Genomic DNA, 23,337 nt, shown 5'->3' on the forward strand with positions numbered 1-23,337 from the left:
TAGTAGGCGCCGTCTGCCTTCTGTTCTAATCGTTGCCTTGAGCCGCGTAGGGCTTCAGCCCTGACGTTTTCTGGTTTCAATGCTTCTGCCTGAGCATTTCGTATCTGTGTAGGAAGGCTAGACTGAATCGTAAGCTGTAGCGCTCGCACGCGCCGAGGTAAAGTGTCTTTCCGACTGAGGGCGTCAGCCACAACATTGGCCTTGCCTGGATGGTACTTGATAGCGCATTCGTAATCGTTCAGTAACTCGACCCATCGCCGTTGACGCATGTTCAAATCCTTCTGCTTAAGGATATGCTCGAGACTCTTGTGATCGGTGTAAATCGTGCACCTGGTACCGTACAGGTAGTGTCGCCATATCTTAAGCGCGAAAACAACAGCTCCCAGCTCTAAGTCGTGCGTCGTGTAGTTCCGTTCATGAATCTTAAGTTGACGTGAAGCGTAAGCAATAACCTTGTCGCGCTGCATTAACACACATCCAAGTCCCCGAATGGATGCATCACAATATACTACGAAATCATCCGTGCCCTCTGGCAAAGAGAGGATAGGTGCACTGCAAAGTCTATCCTTTAAATGCTGAAAAGCAGTCTCCTGGGGCTCTCCCCAGCGATAGGTGACACCCTTCTGTGTCAGTAGCGTAAGCGACTGAGCAATCCTTGAAAAGTCTTTAATAAACCGTCTGTAGTAACCCGCCAAACCCAAAAATTGGCGTATTTCCGTTGGTGTATGTGGTGCAGGCCAGTTCCTGATCGAGTCTACCTTGGATGGATCGACATGGATCCCATCCTTGTTCACTACGTGGCCTAAAAAGTGGACTTCACGAAGCCAGAAGTCACATTTCGAAAACTTAGCGTACAGCTGTTCCTTTCGAAGAAGTTCCAAAATAAGGCGTAGATGCTGCTCGTGCTCCTCCTGACTCTTGGAGTAGATCAGAATGTCATCGATGAAGACAATGACGAACTTGTCAAGATAGGGTTCGCACACCCTGTTCATAAGGTCCATAAATACGGCAGGCGCGTTCGTTAACCCAAACGGCATGACAAGAAACTCGTAGTGACCGTAGCGAGTTCTGAATGCGGTTTTGGAGACGTCCTCATCCCGGACTCTCAGCTGATGATACCCTGACCTTAAGTCTATCTTGGAGTAGTAACACGACCCTTGCAACTGGTCGAATAAGTCGTCTATGCGTGGAAGAGGATAACGGTTCTTCACTGTCACCTTGTTGAGTTCACGGTAGTCGATGCACATTCTGAACGTACCGTCTTTCTTTCTCACGAATAACACTGGAGCTCCCCAAGGCGAAGAGCTTGGACGAATGAAGCCCTTTTCCAAGAGCTCTTGTAGCTGCTTTGACAGTTCCTCCAATTCTGATGGAGCTAGACGATATGGTGCGCGAGCTATGGGTGCTGCTCCTGGAGCGAGCTCGATTTGAAATTCGACCTGACGATGAGGAGGTAAACCAGGCAAATCTTCAGGAAACACCTGAGGGTAGTCGCGTACAACTGGAATGTCCTCCAGTCTCTTTTCCTTCACTGATGCATCTGAAACGAGTGCCAAGATTGCGGTGTGACCCTTCCGCAGACACTTCTGAGCCTTCAAGAAAGAGATAATGCCAACCACAGCACCACTCTTATCGCCTTAGACTTCGAGAGGTTCTCGACCAGAACGGGGAATGCGAATAATCTTCTCGCTGCATAAGATTTCTGCCTGATGCTGGGATAACCAATCCATCCCTATGACGATGTCGAAGCTTCCCAAGACTATGGGAATAAGGTCGATAGAGAAAACTTGACCGGCTAAGACGATACTACAACCCCTGACTATCTGCGTGGCTTCTAAACTCTTACCATTAGCTAGTTCTACGACGTGTTTGGTGTTTAGGGGTGTTGATGTACGTTTTAACAATTTACTGGCTTTCACAGAAATATAACTTGTATCCGCACCCGAATCAAATAAAACAGTAACATAAATATCGTCAAGGAGAAACTTACCCATAACCACATTGGGATCGTTCATTGCGTCTCCTCGTCCTAGCACGAAAGCTCGACCCCTTGCCTCGTTGCCATTGTTGTTGTTGTTCCCACCGTTGTTGTGCCCGTTGCCCTGGTTATTGTTGTTGCGGTTCTGATTCTGGTTCAACTGAGGGCAATCGCGTTTGTAATGACATTCTGCCCCACACTGGAAACATCCCCGGTTTCCACGCTGTGGTTGCTGCTGCTGTGGGTTTTGAGGAGCTGGTGGTGGAAGTTGCTGATTCTGGTTTGCAGGCCGCGAGCTCCTGCAATCTTTGGCTTCGTGCCCTAGCTTGAGACATCTCTGACAACGTTCTTTGCGACACCTTCCACTGTGGTGCCTGTTACACTTGTTGCATAGTGGGTGAACTCCCCGGTATCCACCCTGCCCCTGACTGCCAGATGATTGCTGACTCAAATTCTGGTAGTCATTCGTTCTGCGCTGCTGTGCTTGAGACTGAACGGAAACTGATCCCCTGCTGGAATCCCCATCCCATTTCCGTTTGTTGTCGTTGGGTGTAGCAGAAGTAGCAGCTGGAGTAGTACTTGCACTGACGCGTTTGGGCAGCTTGTTTTGTTCTACTGCCTGATTTGTGAGTCGATGGGCAAGACGCTGGATGTCTTGGATGTTGTCGAGGTTTGCCGATGTAACATGGCTCTGGATCTCTGGCACAAGTCCCTTGAGATACAACTCAATGCGCTTCACTGGAGGGTCCACCATAGTTGGACACAGAATGGCCAGTTCGTTTGACCGCTTTGTATAGGCTTCAATCTCTGACCCCGTCATTTTCAAGTGATAAAGCTCGTTCTCCAACTTGTGGATGTCGTCACGCGTGCAGTATTCCCTCTTAATGAGTTCCTTGAAGTCGTTCCAGGGTGTGGCGTTAGCAGCTGCCAACCCTAAGATCTGAACTTGGGCGTTCCACCAAGTTAGTGCTATTCCTTCTAGCGTGCCCGTGGCGTATTTCACCCTGTGAGCCTCAGGGCATTCACATATCTCGAACACAGACTCAAGCTTTTCAAACCAGTGGAGGAGTCCAACTGCCCCCTCTGTGCCGCTGAAAGTACTTGGACGACAGTCCATGAAGTTCTTGAAAGTGCAGACAGGTTGCTGCGCGTGTTGACCTATTGTGTACGAATAGGGCAAAGTTTAAATACAAGGGCTAGTTTAGGAGTGTAGGATCTAAAGATCCTAATGTGTGTTATGACTACAGGATATACTACCTGCTTAAGCAGCTGCAAGTGCCGCAGCAACTTGAGCTTGAACGAGAGCCTCTAGCTGGGCTTGAGTCATGTTAATTCGTCCAGACATGATCTTCAAAGTAAAAGTAACGTAAGTGAGAATGGTTCGCGAGTAGGGCGATGACAGAAAAGTGTAAGCACGTAGGTATTCTCATGTAATAGTATCATGTGTATCTAAGTGTAATGCGAGCAAAGTTCTATATAGTTCTAGCATGCAGGTAATAAACATAAACCTTATTACCTAGGATGTCGAGTCTTGCACGTGGAGCGAAGCGTCGTTGTGGATCGTTGAGAGCACTGTACTGGTTATAGTCTGGTTTTAATAAAAACGTTTTCCCATATTAAAACCAAGTTCTCTATAACCAATGGCTCTGATACCAATCTGTCACACCCCCAAAATCCCACACGCGGAGTACCACCGCTTGGAGGCGTGACGTGACCAGGATCAAGCCATCAATTATATCAAATATAGCATTTAAGTGTAAAAGTAGAAAATGTAATTCATCGTGACATGACTGAAGTTCATAACCAAATATTGTTTAAGTAGCGGAAGCATAATAATGAAAACCCAAAGTAAGTTATAAGTTCAAATATCGTTCACGATCCGTATCCCACAACGACCTGCTCCTCCCTGTGCAAGCTCCATAGTGTACCTAAGGTCCTGCAAGGCATGCAGCAGAGAGTCAACAACTAGTTGAGCGAGTTCACAGAAAGTAAGTTCAGTAATAGTAATTGTATGAGTCGTATTATGTTCGTTCATTGTTCATGTATAGTATTGGTTTCCATCGCGGGCCCTTTCGGCATGTATGCGAAGATTTGGGTTAATACTCCCAAATATCCTATACTATGTATATTTGTATCGCGGCCACCCTGGCATAACTTGCGAAGATTTATTCTCTATAGTTCGCAGCTTCCCCGAAGCATGTGTGCGAAGATCAGTCATAATTATCGCAGCCAACCCTTGGCGTGTGTGCGAAGATCAGTTCAAGTAGGTATACTAGTCTAGCTGTATCTTATCATTTACCATCCTCACCCTGAGGACCATATCATTAGGTTACATTAACTATGTACGCACGAAATAATCATCCAATCCCATTCCCACCCTGGGAACCCCATGCCTTGGCTGTGTGAACTCACCTTGGGTTGCTCGGCAGATACACAATAAAAGGGCTCTTGAACTAAGGTTGGTCAACCACGTCCTAACAGGGTTACCATACAAGTCAGGTTTTGACTTAGATAATACACGTTTGTTTCATACAAGTTAACATGTTACTGACACGTATAGATCATGGCAACACTTAGCAGTCAAACAATCCATTTAACCTGTGCAACTAACATCAGCCCAATAATAATCTGGCCCAACATGTTGTGCGATCCACAACATGTTGTGCGATCCGCATAACCCCGGCCCAAATAGCATAACTGACCCAACATGCATAAGCGGCCCAAATATATAACACATAAGTGACTTGTGCGGCCCGGATCGGGTTGTGCGATCCGGCCGAGTTGTGCGATATGAGCTAGCCCAGCCCAATAATTAACATACGGCCCAAAAATTAACATATAACAATCTTGTGCGATCCCAACACCTTGTACGACTGAGTTGGGTTGTGCGATCAGGGTTGGGCTTGTGCGACTGGACACTTGGGCTGTCCGGCCCAACAGAACGGACCTGATTCAACTTGTGCGATCCAGTGAGGGCTTGTACGATCCAGCTGCCTTGTGTGATCCGAGAGATCTTGTGCGACAAGCAGCCTTGTGCGATCCGAAGCCTTGTATGTGTGGGCCTCTTGTACGATCAAGAGACCTTGTGCGATTTGTTTTAACATACCCGGATTATATGCAAGTTGGTTACAATTATCAATTATCATCAATAGTTTCCAAACTTATAGAATCAATTAACACCAAATCAGTTTCACCACATCCAAAATCTCGATCAAACAAGCAATCTATTTACTAAATCACATGAACCCTAATTCTTGTTCAAAGCATAACAATAATTTATCAACCCACATGATTCTGTCCGATTCATAAACATTCCCTTAGCTACAAAGATTTAATCTTAACATCACATGAAGGCCGAACAATAATGTGTAACATATCCGATTACATAAGCATACAATCGATTACTTTTATCCGATCACAAGCATCATACAAACAGATTGGTCATGATAGCCTATGATATCTAATCGGTTTTTAGATTATCATCATGCAACTCAATTCACAAGAACATCACTACATAAACATCATGCAAAACACATAGATCATAACATCAACAACATACAATCAATAGACACAAGAACTAACCGATTAGTAGAAGAAAGGGGAATCGGCCAAGTCAAGAGCTTCGAGGGGGATGGTTGCCGTCGGGTTCGTGAGAGAGAATGAGGGAACTAGGGTTTTGTGTGTGTAGAGTGTTTAGCAAACAAATGAGGAGCAACTCCCCCCATTGTGCATGTGTACGCATAAGAGGAAATGGGCCGGCCCTTACTTGGGCTGCCCTTGATCCGATTACAAGGGTTAAGGCCCGAAGTGGGCTTGTGCGGTCGTGCATATTGTTGTGCGATCGGATCATGATGTGCGTTTGGTTCGTGTAACATTCACATAACATATATACATACATTTACACCAAGCACGCATCAAATATATCATTCATTAAGTCAATCATAGAGCTTCACATAAGCACGTAACGTTACAAGATAGGTCTAAAGTACGAGTTGTCACACCCAAGCCCGTATAAGGGAAAATAAGTTAAAAGTATTTACCTGAGCAAATTTATACAATTTATCCCAGCCGTATACCACCAAGCAAGTACAGATAGCTTTTACTAGGCTCCTAAATCTGGAACGGAGGTTTTTAATAACCTATTAGATTCCTAACGGTTCTTAATTAAGCCTATGCTTAGACCGGTTGGTTTTAAAGGAAGATGTGGTTCAAAACGCAAGATTAAGCGAGAACCGGATTAGATTGTGGTTTAGACTCGACAAGCTTGTATACTTGTGTAATAAGGGTAAACCAAACACATTCTGGATTTTGAGATAAAAAAAGATAAGGTTTGACCCGTTTCGGCTAATTTATGCAAACTAGTTACACAAGCCGATCCGAACGCGAAAAGTGCGTAACGGGTAACCAAATGAGTCATGAACAGGTTTCCTAAGTTTGATACACCCTAAACATGTTGTGATATCAGTAGGATACTTTCCATTATGCCCAAAACGAATTTAAAACCAATTTATGCCCCGCAGGGGTATTATGGTCATTTAAAAGGTTATAAAAGAAATTTAATATTATTCTGAGTTACAGGTCTGATTTAATCAATAAATATACTTAATTTAATAAGTTATAACAGTATGGTATCATATATATGCAAAATTTATTAATTATAACCATACTATGCACCGTAGGGGCATTTTGGTAATTTCACATAGGCTTAAAAGGTCAAAACTGAAAACCTGAGTTTAAAACTTTTCCTTACTGTTAAAATATAAAAATTTACTAAATATATCAGTAGGAATCAACCCTTATATGTTTAAAATAGTTTTGATACATACTATGCGTTAAAAACGCTTAAAAAGATGATTTGGAGCCATTCCCGGGTTTTCAAAGGAAAGCTGATGTTTTTATTATTCCAGAAGGCTCAAAATATTTTATTTATCATATTAGATCAGTAAAAAAAGGTTTGGCATCAAAAGGATCTGTAAAACTCATTTTATAGCCCAAAAGGGCAAAACCGGCAATTACCGAATTATAGCTAGAACCCTATGTTATGCTCAGCCTAAAAATAAATAAAAATCTTCAAAAATCCAAAAATATTATTTTATATCAGTAGATAAAGAGTTTGGTATCAAAAATTGGGTTTAGATAGGATATATGCTAATTATGCCGTTTAATTAATAAAAAGCTTTTCATATACGCTAATGAGCATAACTCCTAATCTAGACCTCAATCTGATGTCAAATTTTAGGGACAAGTTTATAAATCAGTAATAAAGATTATTGTCCTCTCATATTTTCAAAATTCTCTTTTTAGGGTCAAAAGGGAATAATGGTCAACATTTAGGTATTTAACGGAAACATGCATGAACTAGGATTTCTATGGAACCAAGTTGTATAACCTCGGAGGGTTATACTAACCTATAATATGGTCCTAATGGAATCCTAAGGCATATCTAAACTAAGCTAAATCGGGTCAGAACTGAAAGTCAAAGCAAAAGTCAACTTTCGCGACTTTCGGTTCCGCACCAAGCCTATACTTAGAATTATCGGGTTGAATCATGCTTAGGCATGTTCAACTAATATTTACCAAGTTATTAAGGTGAGAAAACTGATTTTATGTCTTTTATATTAATAGTTATGTATTTTATTTAAAATTAACCCATTTGAGTTTTATTTGACCCGACAATTAAACTAAGTAAACGTGGTAATTAGGAGGTGCCCTTTTGAGGATTTAACACCTACCTAATTATGGTCACGTAGCCATATTCGTTGCGAACAATGGCTTAACCGTTTAATAGTCAAAGCGTTTATCGATAACGCTTGTTAGGACCGGTTTTGACTCCGAAACGATTGCGTAATCGAACGTGTGACGTGCGGAATCCGTACACGAACGTGAGCTAACACACGAGACGTAATCTAAACTGTGATTCTATTGATAAATCTGAAAACGTATAGCACCTGAATCACAAACAATGAACTTTCTCTCTCTAGCTTCTCTCTCTAACCTCTAGCTCTCCAAGTTCCAAAAGTTCCAAAAGTTCTAAATGAGAACCCTAAAGGTTCTATTTATAGGCTAAGGGATTTAATGAGGAATCTCATTAATTACAGTTATGCCACCTTGCCTTTTTGACTAACTATCACTAAAATAACAATATAACTCCCGTTTTCTTCGGTTTCTGCTACGGACTAGATTGACGGAGGCAATAGACAGATAATGCACTAACAGACTCCCCCTTGGATATTGCTGTAGCCAATCCGTAGTCAACTCGTAGCATCTTTTCTTTCTCTCTCTCTTTGAGTCTTCTTGAAGCTTTAACACGTCTTTAGCAACACAGACTCCCCCTTGCTTAAACAGAATCCCGGTGGATCTGTCTTCAGCTTCAGCTTCCCCTTTTGGTAAACTCTTCAGGCTCCCCCTTTCGTCAAGCTTCCGTGCTTTGGGATCGACACCTTGCTTTCCGGCTACAAGCTCTTCCAGAAATGATATCTGGCTCTATGTATGCTTTCATTTTCGTTGAGCTCGTCTTCAGACTCCCCCTTAGACTCAGCTCTTGGGATCGTAGTCTGGATCTTTCCTGTAATCCTCAAACATTCATAAGTAACAATATTTTCGAAATCATTAAACATGTTCTCTAATACACTCCCCCTGTCAACAAACTTCATAGTTTTGACAATATTAACAAACCGGATCGTAAACTATCTCTATTACAAAGATTTTAACAATCTACACATCCAAATCCTTCTCAGTTAATCAATCAAGTTCAAATTAATGACCTTGAAGATATTCACAAACTATTTTTGAAGTTTTTCTAGAAATTTCAAGTTTCAAATTAATGAACTTGTTTTATTTTCAGAAACACAATCAGCTTACTTAGATTTTAAAACTCAGCAACTCAGATATCGGTTTATCGAAAATAAAGCAAAAATCAAAATCTTTTTGTATTTTCTGAAAATATAAAGCAGTAAGAAATATGTACAAACATATTTACAAATAATATTTTTGTTTGAGTATGCGTCAGAGGATCATATCAGTTTTTGACAAGTCACAAGTACCGTTGAGCTTAGATACACATTAAGAATTAAACAATTCACTTAGATTGTCGATATACTGATCCATTTAAATTTTCATACAAATTTCAACTGATTCAGGATACGATTTAGATGTTTTAAGAACTTAAACTCATTCATGTGTCCCACCTCTTGAATATACTCCCGTATCCAAACCCCAGATATTCAGTCTTACAGGTGAGTATACCACAGATGATATCTGTAAGGGGTTAGATGCGAAACCGTGAGAGCTCAGGTCAGAACTTCCGTTCAGCAGAGAGATGACGGCTCGACTTTTGGTGTGTCCCCTTTAGAGGATCTTTTAATTACAACAGCAGCGACTATCAATTTTATTGTTTCATCAGCTTGCTGAGGGCGATGCTATGTTTCAAGCATTTTGCAGAAAGTATTATTCGGGGACTAGGTCAGTACTTCCATACAGCAGAAGTCCCGGAATAATACCCCAGATATCACTGAGTATAAAGACCTAGTATCTCAGAATATGGGACCTTTCAAACGAGATTTCAGGGGTTACCTATATATCCAAGTAGTGTTCCCCACGAAATAAGCAAGTATTTGAATTTAGGTTTATATCCCGAAAAAGTTTACTAAGTGTATAAAAACCTATCGGCATATCATCAGTGAGACTGTTTAACGCTATTAGTTCTTTACAATTCTTTAGCATACTGTAACTGTCTACTGATGTACTATCATTTCCTCTTTTTACGCAAAACTCAAATTTTTGAATTTTATCATGTTTTTGACTTTTTCAAATTTTCTAATGTTTTTGTATTTTCTGACAATATTTCTCCCCCTAAAATGCAAAACCATTAAAGAAATTTGACAAACCGATACTGATAGCTTTGTCTCGCCATCCATCTTCTGCATCTCATGCTCTGTTTTGCAGAAAATATAACGTACCCCCATGATTTACAACCCATTGATTTTGACAGTTAAAAAACCATACTTCAATCTGTGACAGTAATCATGCTTGTTCAGCCGTGAGGGTTTCGGCGTAGTCCATCAACACTTATTCAAACAGAAATAGTATCCAACAATACACATATTACACAAAACAACATACAAACCCCCTGTTCGATCAAAACCAGGGTTCATCAACATCTTGCTGTGCCAGGCTGCTCCAACCAAAAATCTCACAATCTTCAGCACCATTGAGCACCTGCATAATCAACAATTTGATCATTTGAACAAAGCAACCCAAGCCTGTTTAGACTCAGGTAATTTAACATGAATTCTACCGGGTAAAACTGGATAATTCCTATCATTTTTCTCAAAAACATCATCAATTTTAACCTCAACTTTTTCTTCTTCTATCGAATTGATATGTTTCTTAACACTCCACACTTGACCTCCCGGAGTACCTCTTTTGTAAAAATTTGTTCCTTTCTGAACCTTTTGATTTTGAACAACGTTTTTAGGCTTCCAAAACTCTTGAGGTTTTGTCATATCAACAGATGTTTTCCAACTCTGTGTCGTTTTCAATCTGGGTGTGTGAGAATTCTAGGTCTGTCTTGATTTAAACTTGTTTGGGTTTGATTTCCAATTTTGATTTGAAGCAAACTTGTTTGTATTATACCTCCAAGTTTGTCTCAAATCAAATCTGGTTGACCTTGGTTTCACACTCTCAGATTTCTGTTTTTCAACATCAACAGGCTTTTGATTTGGACACTTTTGTGCAACATGTCCAATTTGATCACATTTAAAACACACTTTCTTTGAAACATCCTTGGCCTGATGTTGTTTCTTTTTCATAGCCTCAAACTCTGCATTAGACTGTTGTCCAATTTTGAGTGTTTCCTCTTCTGTGAAGCTTTTGCCTTGAACAAAACTCATTTTTGTCTGAAAAGTTGGCATTTCAGTTTTGTTTCGATTTTGTTTCTTCTTATAACCCAAACTAGCTTTCATGTTTTTCTTCTTAGAACCAGGTTTGTTATAAGAACCTTTGTAACCTCTACCAGCAAACTTCGAAATCTCAGACTTTTGAATCTCAACCATTTTGAAAACTTTATCGACCTTTTCTGAAATCACATTCTGAATCGGGAAAACAACATCTAAGAACAGTTTGTCCGATCCAATCATGGTATAAACCAATCCTTTTGAATCATCATTCAAATTCTTCTCGGATTTTGTGTCTTTCAGATATCCATCATAAAGATTTCCTTCATCTTCATCCTGTGATTCAGATTTACCTTTTGTAGACTCATCTTTCAAAACACTATCAACCACCTTACTTACCACCTCTGAATCATCAGCATCATCAGATTTGGTGTAAGTCACATCGATACTTTCAGGTAATTGGTCAGCTATGTTCAAACCCTTTGCCACCTTTTCCTCATCATAAAAAGTACAATTATCTCTCAATGGTGGTGGTACCTGATGAAACTCTGAACCAATACCCTTTTTACAATTATTAGTATCTTTGTCATTTGTTGTGATATTGAAAATGCGTTCGAGAATGTACGAAGAGTTATGATAACTTTGAAGTTTTGTAACAATCTTTTCTTTTTCAGCCAAGACTTGTTTAAGATTAGCAATTTCATCAAAACATTTATTCAATTCAATTTGCTTTTCTTTAACCTTTATTTCAAACATTTGTTTAGTGACTAAAGTTTCTGACAATCTTTGATCAAAACTTTTGACTTGGCTCTTCAAAGTATCATAAGCTTCTTGTACTCTCTGACTCGACCACTTTAAAGAATCATATTGTTTTTGTAACTCAAGAAACTTAGATTCTTTCTCAACACAATCAACGCATTTTGCGGCACATTTTTGTTTCAAAATCTTATTTTCTTCTTCAAAATCATGACATTTCTGTGTTAATTTCTCAACTTTTAGTTTTAAACTTTCTTCTGTTTCAATTCTTTCTTGACATTTCATTTTTAAAACATCTTCAAGTTTATTCATTTCATTATCTTTTATTTTTATGATGTCATCTTTTACTGTACAGGCTTTGCACATTCCAATGCAATTCCTGCACTTGTTTTCAATTTTATCAACTAAATCAACATTTGATGAGTCAGAAGATTTATTTACCTCATTTTCTTTCAGAACCGGTTCTTCTGTCTCAGCTTTCTGAACTTCCTCAATCTTCTGTTCTTCTTCAGCATTAGTCTTCGCAACAGCTTTGACTTCTTCAATCATCTTCTTCAATTCTTCTTCTTTTCTCTTCTTCATCTCTACCACCTTCGGTAGACTTGCATCAAAAACCTCTCGTATCTTCTTCTCCAAGTCAGGCAAATACTCTTTATCAGATAATCTTCGTATGTTGAACGTAGCTTGCCTTGGAAGCAAATCTGTTATAGCTTTGAAATCCACTTTTGAAGGATCGACAACCGGATTGCCCCGTGGATCCATGTAACATTCCAATTCTTCATTCCATCGTTTGGCTCTTTGGGCTTCTTTGAAAGGTTCATTTAATTTTCCAATTTCCCATCTTGCATAGTCATTTCTCCACCATTTATCATGATCACAAGCCATAATGTGAAATTCTTGAATAACCTGAATATCTCGAATTACCTTGTAAATTGCCTCGTGTCACCTGCAAGTAAACAAACAAACAATCTATCAGTTCAAATAGACTGAATTCGTAACAGTGTGTGACGATGAAATCAATCTAAGACTCGTGTCAAAGATTTTCCGATAAATGTTGTTTGGATGAAATCTCTAAATGAATGGGCTTGGGCCTTCACTGATTGGGCCGTAAGCTTTTACACTTGATTTAATTAAAACAACCACTAATCCGACAACAATCTGCTATATCGAAACAATGATTGGGCCGACAAAGATCTGTAGTGGACTTTGACTTCTCATGAACATATTAGCTGATTGGGATGTTCAAAATAATGTGCTGTAGACAATTAATTTTGTCCGATATATGAATCACCTGCACAAGCCGACAAATGACAAACACAAAACAATGTGATGCAGCCGACAACTTTAATTTTTCAACAAAAATTGTTTTGTGATTGGACCGATCAATTATGGTGAACCATTTCTTTATGATAACAACAACCGCAAACCGTCAACTTTATTATATTGAGGTTTACTTCAAACCTGATTGGACCACAAGATCCACTAATCCAACATCATTATATCAACAACAGCGATTTGATTTGGCCGATCCTTTCTATATCATTTTAATTGGACCTCTTGTTTAGTGGACATATTATATTCGTTTGTGATTGAGCCTTTAAAGTTTGAACTTATGATATTCACACTTAAACCACATCAACTATGATTGGGCCGTTAAAATGAAGTCACATGGGTCTGATCGTATAGCCGACCATTACTTTCTGTTACATGCAATTTTCAAACGGTAGTCAGATTCAAACTGTCAGGTTCAAACGATCACCATTTTTCAAACGGAATACATGTTTTCAAACGAGAGGACTTGTTTGCAAACGGAATATATCACTTTCAAACGGACAGTTGCTGCTTTCAAACGGTAATCTCAAACGGTCACACCCTCAAAGATCAGTTCAAACGGTAATGTCAGTTCCTCAAACGATATGGATGTTTCAAACGACAATTCAAACGGAAGTAACAATTTCAAACGGAATCCATCCAATTTCAAACGATATGTTTCAATTTCAAACGGGCAAGGTCAATTTCAAACGGAACCTCGCTGATTCAAACGAAATCGGACCTAAAAACTCGAATATCTCCTAATCGGCTAGGAGTTTGAATCTGAAATTTGGTAGGGTTGTAGATCAGATGTTTACGCACAACATATCCAAAATTCAGCTGAAACGGACCGTGAAAACCTGTTCAATTTGACGAAAATCAGTAAAAACCGTGAAAAATATGAAAAAGATGAAGAAGTAGATGAAATTCAGATCTGAATCTGATGTAATCCTGTGCGAAATCGTGTGATAGATCAGTGCAATCGAGCTCCTGCTCTGATACCACTTGTTAGGACCGGTTTTGACTCCGAAACGATTGCGTAATCGAACGTGTGACGTGCGGAATCCGTACACGAACGTGAGCTAACACACGAGACGTAATCTAAACTGTGATTCTATTGATAAATCTGAAAACGTATAGCACCTGAATCACAAACAATGAACTTTCTCTCTCTAGTTTCTCTCTCTAACCTCTAGCTCTCCAAGTTCCAAAAGTTCCAAAAGTTCCAAAAGTTCTAAATGAGAACCCTAAAGGTTCTATTTATAGGCTAAGGGATTTAATGAGGAATCTCATTAATTACAGTTATGCCACCTTGCCTTTTTGACTAACTATCACTAAAATAACAATATAACTCCCGTTTTCTTCGGTTTCTGCTACGGACTAGATTGACAGAGGTGATAGACAGATAATGCACTAAAAACGCTTAACTTTTCGGTTTAAAACGCTAAATAATTAAACTAAGCATGAAGGGATTACTTACAAGAGTCCAAAGGACAAAAAGAGGTTCTCAAGAAGCTCAAGCCCCTCAAAGAATTCAGAGCAACCAGAAATGAATGAATGGTGCAAGTGAAACCCAAAATCAAAGAGGGTATTTATAGGTTCTTGAGGACCATTAAGATCGTTCCTCGATACCCGTGATCAAATCTGAGCCATACACATCTTACCCATGGTTTATTAAACAATGGGCAGCCCCTAGATTTGAATCTGAGAGTGGGGAACCTAGTTTCAATCAAAACCAACAACAAAACAAAGATTCTGCAACCTGTGCAGGTCTCGCGGCCCGCGTAAGGGTTTGTGTGACCTTACGCGTCCCGCCTCACAGCCCAGTTCAGCAAAACAGTTTCAAATAATGACAGAAATGGTCCCTGTGAGCTCATAAGGTCATTTTAGGCATGTTTAAGGCCCGTTAACCTCATTTTAAGGCTTCACTATGATGTTTAAACATAGGGGACATGAAACATGTTCAAAAACATGTCGTATGTCGGTTCGTTTGGCCGTACGGTCACGTTGTGCGTCTAATTATGACGAAACACGAACAGACGCTAATAACGATCCAAATTACGCGACGAGTGGAATTTTATCATGCCACACAATAAAATAAAATATTTTAGTGCTTACATAAATTTTTGGGTGTCTGGGGATATTCAGAATGCGAGATATGCGCGAAAGTGCAAACTTGTGCACTTTTTGACACTTTTAGTCCCTGCATGACATAAAAGTTTATCTTTGCGCACCAAACACCTCTAAGCCTATATCTAAGCTATATAAAGGATAAATAGGGTATGTTTAACTTATGGACATATTCCGAAAGGTCCGTTACCATACGATTCGATCTACTTTTGCAGTTTGACGTAAATAGTCCTTTAATTACGCAAAGAAGCGCGAAATGTCGTTTAGTGATATCCAAGCTTTCCATGGCCCATATTGATCATTCCCAAGCATATACTTAAATATTACTATGCTCCCGTTTGCTTAAAAGATCACCGAAAGGCGTAGATTCAAAAGTTGATGCTTTAGGTCCCTCTATTGCGCAAACTTGCGCATCTCATCATTTAATGGCATTGAAGCCTCATCTAATCCATGTTAGGCATTCTTGAAAGTATTATTAAACATCACGATGCTTTGGGTTCGCTAAAAGGTCATTCAGAGGTATAATTAAACATATTGACACTTTTAGTCCCTCTAACTTGCAAAGTTGCGCGTAACTTTACTTATAGGCATAAAAAATTTAGACGGCCATTATTTGGCATTCCTGAGAGTATAATCAAATATCATGAAGCTCCTGGTTTGTTAAAAGGTCACTCAGAGGTAAGAATTAACATGTTGACGCTTTTAACCCTTCATCGCGCAAACTTTTAATTAATTACGCAAACGGCTACACTCGATCGACAAGTGGCTCATTTGTGAACATAATCATCGTGAGAGGTTATTTAGAGACTTATTTTAGGTACGCTAACACTTCCAGTCCTTTCATAATCAAAGTTTTTGATTTTTCAAAAAATTAATCCCTTAAATTCAATGTTTGACTTTATTAGGGTTTATTACACGTGTCAATACATCATTGGACGTGATTTTACGAGGTGTTACACACATAAACCACGTAGACACGTATACACATAGGCACGTAAGCACATAGGAGCACATAATCCACGTAATCACATATTTTGCACGTATTCACCTTCATATTTTGCACCTATTTACCTACATATTTTGCACGTAAATTCACCTATCTTTCAAGGGTGTGTATCGCGTTCGAGTGTTGCGAGAGATACAAAGTAGCGTTGCGAGTAGTATAGAGAGTTCTTAGTTTGTTCGTGATTAGTTAGCGTTTGAGATTACGGAGGCTGTGCGAGGTTTGCGCGTTTTGCGAAGCGATGAGCGGAAAAAGCGATAAAGCGTAAAATCTCCAAAATTGAAACATATAAACACATAAAATCGATAACGTGTAAAATCGGCGATTGCTGGCTTGAAATCGAAAATAGAGTGTCTTGGGTGTTAGACATCGACTACCCAAAGTGATCCAACCGTTCGCAACGACCTCGAGTACACGCTTTGGCCTAATTGACTGTGCTCTCACCGAAATATGGCGAACGACACTCATCCTTCCAGTTACTACATGATTCGAGTCATCAGAACAGTCGGGACTTTGGTGAGAGTTTGTAAAACCAAATAAGGTAAGGGGACGTGTCATTAAGGTGCGGGTTTCACCCCTAACTAAACAACCTTGCCCTAGAAAGTGTGGCAAAAACACGAGATAGAGGTGGAGAATTTCGTCGAGATATGGATGTCACTCCTGACTCAACGAAGATTCTCGTGCTGAGAGTAAAAATAAGCGTAGAGTGAGTGATCTTATCAAGAATTATCGGTTTTCACACCTAATCTCGAAATAATCACTCGTTTGTGTTATACGAGCGTTTTTGAAAATGTGTGCATTGTGTCAGCCTTAGGAAAGGCATTATAGTTTTGAACCTTAAGAAAGGTTCCTTCGTGCGAAGCTGTAGTATGCGGGTCCGCACAAAGATGTAGTTTTTGCGAGTTCGAATGAGAGTATCAAAAGTGGATTCGTACAAAACCCCTACTGGGTTCGCACGAATCGAGTCTGTTGGTACTTAGACTATAGACTAGGTCAATCCTACGACTCGACCTAATTCCCTAGAGTTATGGCTTTGATACCAATCTGTCACACCCCAAGCGATGGGGGAATCATCAGGGCGTGGCACTGAGCGAAACAGATTGTTCAAGAGAATCCACAACAACTATTAAATGACAATATCTTTAATTTTAATATCCCATACCACTAACAGATAAAGCAAAAACAGTCATTACAGACATTAAGTCTTATAAACAAATCCATTCCGACAACTCAGATTTATTTAGTGGGTTTCTAGACTTCCTAACTTGATTCAGCGTAGCATAGCATCCTATCAACCTGTCAAATATGTTAAAATAAAGTCAATACATATAATGTAAAGGTGAGTACACAAGTTTGCATACTATATAGTATAAAAAGCGTTTTACGCATAACCAGCATGTAACTCATAACGGGCGAATCATTTAACTATCAAACAATGATTACAACTTAACCACAAGACTGCGTTGTGGAGTATGCGCGACACATGTTCAGCGAATACGTGAAGTAAACTAATGTGATCCCTAGCAACCCCTGTCCATGACAGGTGCTGAGTCCAAACTATAGTACTATCGTTGCTATAGGCGGTATAGTTTAACACTGTATAAGCCTAGTACCAACATTCATAGATCACGTATAGCATGCGGGAACGGTTAGCGTTATAAAGTGTTTGCGTTGTGTGTTGTGTTTTAATATAGAACGTATGTAACACCCAAAAGTGCGTTAAATGAAAATGGGTTCGAGTATACTCACAGTGTGTGTTTAACAAGTAAACACAAGTGGAATTGGATTGAAGGGAGCGCGTTGAGTTAACCTGGGTATGGAAATAGAAGCATAAGTGCTGTTCGGTTGAGATTCAGAGTGTCGAATGGATTAGGTGTCGAATGGTGATCTGAGCGAATGGGTATAACCCATCCGAGCGGATGACCATTCGAAAGGATGGCCATTCGAATGAGTGTGGGGTGTTTGTAAATCGTTGAAAATTCAGAGTTTAGTTAAAAGTGTTTAAACATTGAAAATTATAAGGACCATCATCCGGTCGGATGGTCATCCGAACGGATAGCTATTCGAGCGAGATGATCTGTTAGTTGAAGTTTTTGTAAAATTTTCTAAGTAAAAGTTTCTGAGTTAACGGAGAGTGCGTGACGACGTGTCAAACAACGGAAACACACCATCTCCAGTTTATTCGGTCGGATGGGTACCAACCCTTTGGATAGACGAGCTCTTCTTGGTGAAATTTCATGTTCGACCCGTTAATCGGTCCATCTCCCCAATGGAAATCCATTTTCAAGCCGACTCTCAACTAAGGAATGAGTCGAGAGTCTGGTTGAGCCCAGATTCCATCAACTTTGAGTAGAAAAGTGAAGAAAGTCGAAAATAGATGAAAAATTTTGAAATCTAGTTGAGAGTAAGTTAAAAAGTGTGAAATCCTTTAGATCTAGAACCATTCTCGATCAAATGGTGTTCCACAACAGTTTTCCTAAGCAAAACGGGTGGAAACCACCTTCAAGAGGTCCAAATCAGTGATTTCAGGAGAAAAGTTAGTGTTTGTGTGTGATTTTGATGAAGAAGATGATGTAGAAGTGATTAGAGATGAAGATTGTACAAGATTTAAGATGAAAAAGCTTACAATATGGCCTTGATTCGCGATTGAGAGTGTCCGAGAGCAGGTGAGTGGATGGAAGTGTCAAATCAGAGAAATGAGGTGTACGGATAGTATTTATAGTAGAGGTGCGAAGGTTAGGTCGGTGCGCGAAGGGTTGTTCAGGCGGATGGCCATCCGAGCAGATGGTCATCCGAGCGGATGGTCATCCGGTCGGATGTCCATTCTGACAGCCTGGTTGTGTTTGTTAGTTTTCCAATTTTGATTCGTTTGTTAAGCGTTGCGTTGCGTTTAATCGAGTTGCGAGTGAGCGTTTAAGCGTGTAAGCGTTGCGTTGATAACCACAAAACATTTGCACAAATAATCACACACATAACAAGTAAATCCACGGTTCGAGTTTGCGTTGAGTTTGCATTGAGTTTGCATTGCGATAGCATTTAGTCTAAACAAGCGATGCAACATGCGTTTAAATGATAAATGTCAATGTTATAAACAGTGTTAAATGCGATAACTGCGTTTTGAATAAGCGTTGTGATAAGCGTTTAAAATGCGTTGAAAATATATTAAAAATAGTTCAACCCATAGCGATAATCGAAATCTCGGGAGTACAAGCGATTACGAATGAAAGTCAACGATAAGTAACGATCCGAAAAGTCGGGTTGTTACAGTTACAATCTATACTATATTAGATGGGTGGTTGCGTGATGTGGTGGAAAACACAAGCGCCGTTAGTGTTTGTATGGTTCGGTCGGTTCGGTTATTATTCTCAATCAAAGTCGAAACAGAAGTAATCGGTTAGTCTATTTTATTAATCATTTAGTTTTCGGTTAATTCGTTTGGTTTATTCGGTTAGATTTACGGTTTTTGGTTTAATTCGTTTAATTTCGGTTAATAGCTAAAACAAAACTTGACTAGAACTTTTGCTTAGAAATACATGAACTTGAGGTATAAATACATAAAATTGATGTATATATGCGTATAAATACATGAAACTGAGGTATAAATACATGAAATTGATATCTAAATACATGAAATGGAAGTATGAAAACTTGGGCTTGAAATATATGAAAATATGAATGGACATTCGGTTAATTTCTGATAAACGATGGTACAAAAAAACCTGATAACTAGTTTTCGGTTAACTAGTTTTCTCTTAGTTCATTTTTTGGTTGATTTCGATTCGGTTTTGTCTATTTTCTATTGGTTTTGGTTAACAATACTCTAATTAAAGATAATAAATTACAGGTTTTTATTGTGTTTTTTTTTTTTTTTTTGAAATATCAACGTACGAAAATGTTATGTCTGTTTAAATATGACGAGGATAGTTAGTTTTTTTATATGAGGATAAAATGTAACTATCAATTAATTAACTAGAATTTAGTTAAGTTAAGAGATTAAAGTGTAATTAAGACGCAAAGATTAAAGTATAATTAGTGTTTGGAAAACTATTTTCTGGTACTATTTACCAGAGTTGTTCTCGAGAACACTCAAGAAATTTTGGGCCCGGGCGACAAAAGAAATTGGGCCCAAAATTATGGTTAAGAGAAAATAAATTAAAAAATTAAAACCTTAGTGGTTGATCATGACTTGAACTTGAGACCTCTACATCACCTTGGGATGGTTTTTTCCACCCCATCACCAACACTCCTTTGCATAATAAATTGATGCATATACTATATATATATATATATATATATATATATATATATATATATATATATATATATATAAGCTTATAAAAACTTCTTGGACGCTTTGAAAAATTGGGCCTCGGGCGACGACACGGTTTGGCCGGCCCAAGAGCCGGCCCTGTATTTTACTCTCAAAACATACATATACAATGACCATAGTTGCCCCAAACTCCACAAGAAAAGGCTACACGCAACTTGCACAGGTTGCTTTTACCCAGTCTCATACATACATTTTGGAAATTTACAATTTCTTATTTATGATATATAAAATTAATCCGTAACAAAGATATATATGATATCTGGGTGCAACCTTTTAAAAGGATTATTGTGACATAACATTGATGAATCAGGACTACTAATGAGTAATGATAATACAAAAGATTATAAAATAACAGTTTTAAGGGTCCACCCAACCCATTTGAATAATGCATTCGTGTAATTAATTTCCAAGAGCCTGGCTTACTTGTAAGAAGAAATGGATCCCAACCCACTATGTAGTGTAGTAAGCCCAATTGTACATTATTCGGCCCCAAGCCCATAAAACAAACTTGAACCCATAAATGGATGAATACAATATTTCTTTTTGTTAAGTAAGAAAATATAGTGAATAAAATGAATTGTGAAGATTGATTTAGTTGGAAGAATCTCCCAATGATATTTTCATGTGTCAACATGCGATTAATAGTATTCTTTTATAGTTTATATTTTTTAAATATGTTTTATACACTTACCTTGGATTAAATATCAAAATGATAATACTGTTTTTAAGAAATCAAATAAAAATAATATATTGTATTATAAATAAAAGTACTCATGCAATTATGCAAAGAGACACTGTCAATATGAATAGACTGGGTGTCAATCGTGCTGGATTAACGTGTTGAATTATTGAGCTCGAATATGATCCATGTATTTATATGTGTGTAAAATGTCAACTCGAACCAAGCGCAATTAAATCCGTGTTATCCAAGCACTTATCATGTATCTAAACAGGTTGTGATAAATGAATTAAACATGTTAGTGGGTCGATCTATATAATTAAGGGTTATTGGATTTTAAGTGGTTGGTTTCGATACAAACCATATTTATCCTACAAACTGTAAGAACAGATCCTAGTACTTAAAAAGGTAAAATTAGCACATACTAAAACAATACATATATAAAAGTAGCACTTTTAAATTATATTAGCACATGAAAATTAATCAAGATAATTGATTTTAGCACATATGTGAAATGATATCAGCACTTTTCTCTATCAGCACATTGAAAACAAAAGCAAGATCTAAATAAAGAATTATTTGCTTGTTAGCATAATTATAAAGAATTCAAAATAATTCATATTATTTAGGTTATCATTTTACCATTTCTCTATAATTGGTTGAATGTCACATGTCACTTTTTAAATGGTTCTTACAGTTTGTATATGAAATGTGATTTGTATTTAATCCTACTCCTATTGTAATAATCCTAAGTTTCACCTGTTGACCGATAATAATCTCAACTTTAAAATTTCCTCCAACGATTCCAACTTGTAAGAATTTGGCCCCCATTGATCATTTTCTAACATAGGTGCACTTAAATCAATTAAGGAGTCTACAGGTGCACTTGAATTTATTGAGGAGATCAAATTCTAATATGTTTAAAACGGATCAATGGAGACCAAATTTTTACAAGTTGGGATCGTTGGACAGAGTTTTTAAAGTTGGGATTATTATCGGCTAAAAGGTGAAACTTAGGAATAGTAAAATCCAATAACCCTATAATTAAAGGTGTTTGCAGGTCAACCTTTTAACTAAATTGGTTTCAACCAAAACTCGACCCGTTTAATCACATGGGTTAAGCAAGTCAACGAAACATGACACATTTATTAAACATGCTATATTATATATGACAACACAAAATCTGATTAATTCGTGTCTTATTTGTTTCGTATCGGGAATTGCATCCGGTATCCACCACCTTCATTATACAAACACATGTTGCTACTATTTTCTTACCACTTGCTTTGGTTCTCTAACCACCGTCTTCTTTTGCATCTCTTCCATTTCCTTTCCCTTCACCTATGTTCTTGTGTATGTGTGTTGGTGGTAAATATATTTATACGTTAACTTTTGTTTTGAACGTTAAGGAATGACGTGCCAATCATCGTGATATCGGGTGCTATGGTCAAGGTCGACTACTCGACCGTCGCCAGTCCCTTGGCTCTCCTAGATGCACGGAAACCCGACCTCCACCCCCCCCCCCCCCCCCCCGAATGCACGACGGTGGAATAATTGGTAAAACCTCGCCTCCCATCCAAGGCGAACCGACGCCACCCGTACACCTGGATGCCGCAGAAAATAATAGGGAGAGTAGGAGTCGAATCTGGGTAGTTTTTCCCATCACTCTACCACTACCTCATTGGCTTATATTTTTAACGTATAAACTAATTTTTAGTCTATATGTTAACTAAAAATTAAACTTTTATATTAATAATATTATATTATTATATAATAATAACAGTAATAACAAAAGTTAAGAGATTAATTTATTAAAAGGTTAAGTGGTTATTGGTAGCAACCCAAAAAAAATCATATTTTAAAAGCATTAATTAAAGGATTCAAGCATTACATTAATAAAAAAACATTACGGAAAACAAAAGTTATATATTGATTCCGATACAGATTTTATTATATTTTAATCTTGATGATGGTAGGAAATACATGGTAATATAATAATCACTGGTTTATAAAAAATGTTCTATATTCTAAGAACAAGTTCCTTGAAGTGGAAGATGGGAACAACAAGTGTGTAAAAGAGTGAAACATCTACTAATGCAATTTTTAGGGTTGTAAAGTGTTTTATAATTGGATTCTTCACTTTTAGTTGACACACACAAAGATGAAAATATTTAATAAATTACAATATAATAATATAATAGCTGATCTTTTGGTTATTTAAAACACTTTTAATGGGCATAAATAATTTTAGTAAAA

The sequence above is a fragment of the Helianthus annuus genome, chromosome 9 (genome assembly GCF_002127325.2).
Source record: "Helianthus annuus cultivar XRQ/B chromosome 9, HanXRQr2.0-SUNRISE, whole genome shotgun sequence".
NCBI classification, from domain to species: domain Eukaryota; kingdom Viridiplantae; phylum Streptophyta; class Magnoliopsida; order Asterales; family Asteraceae; genus Helianthus; species Helianthus annuus.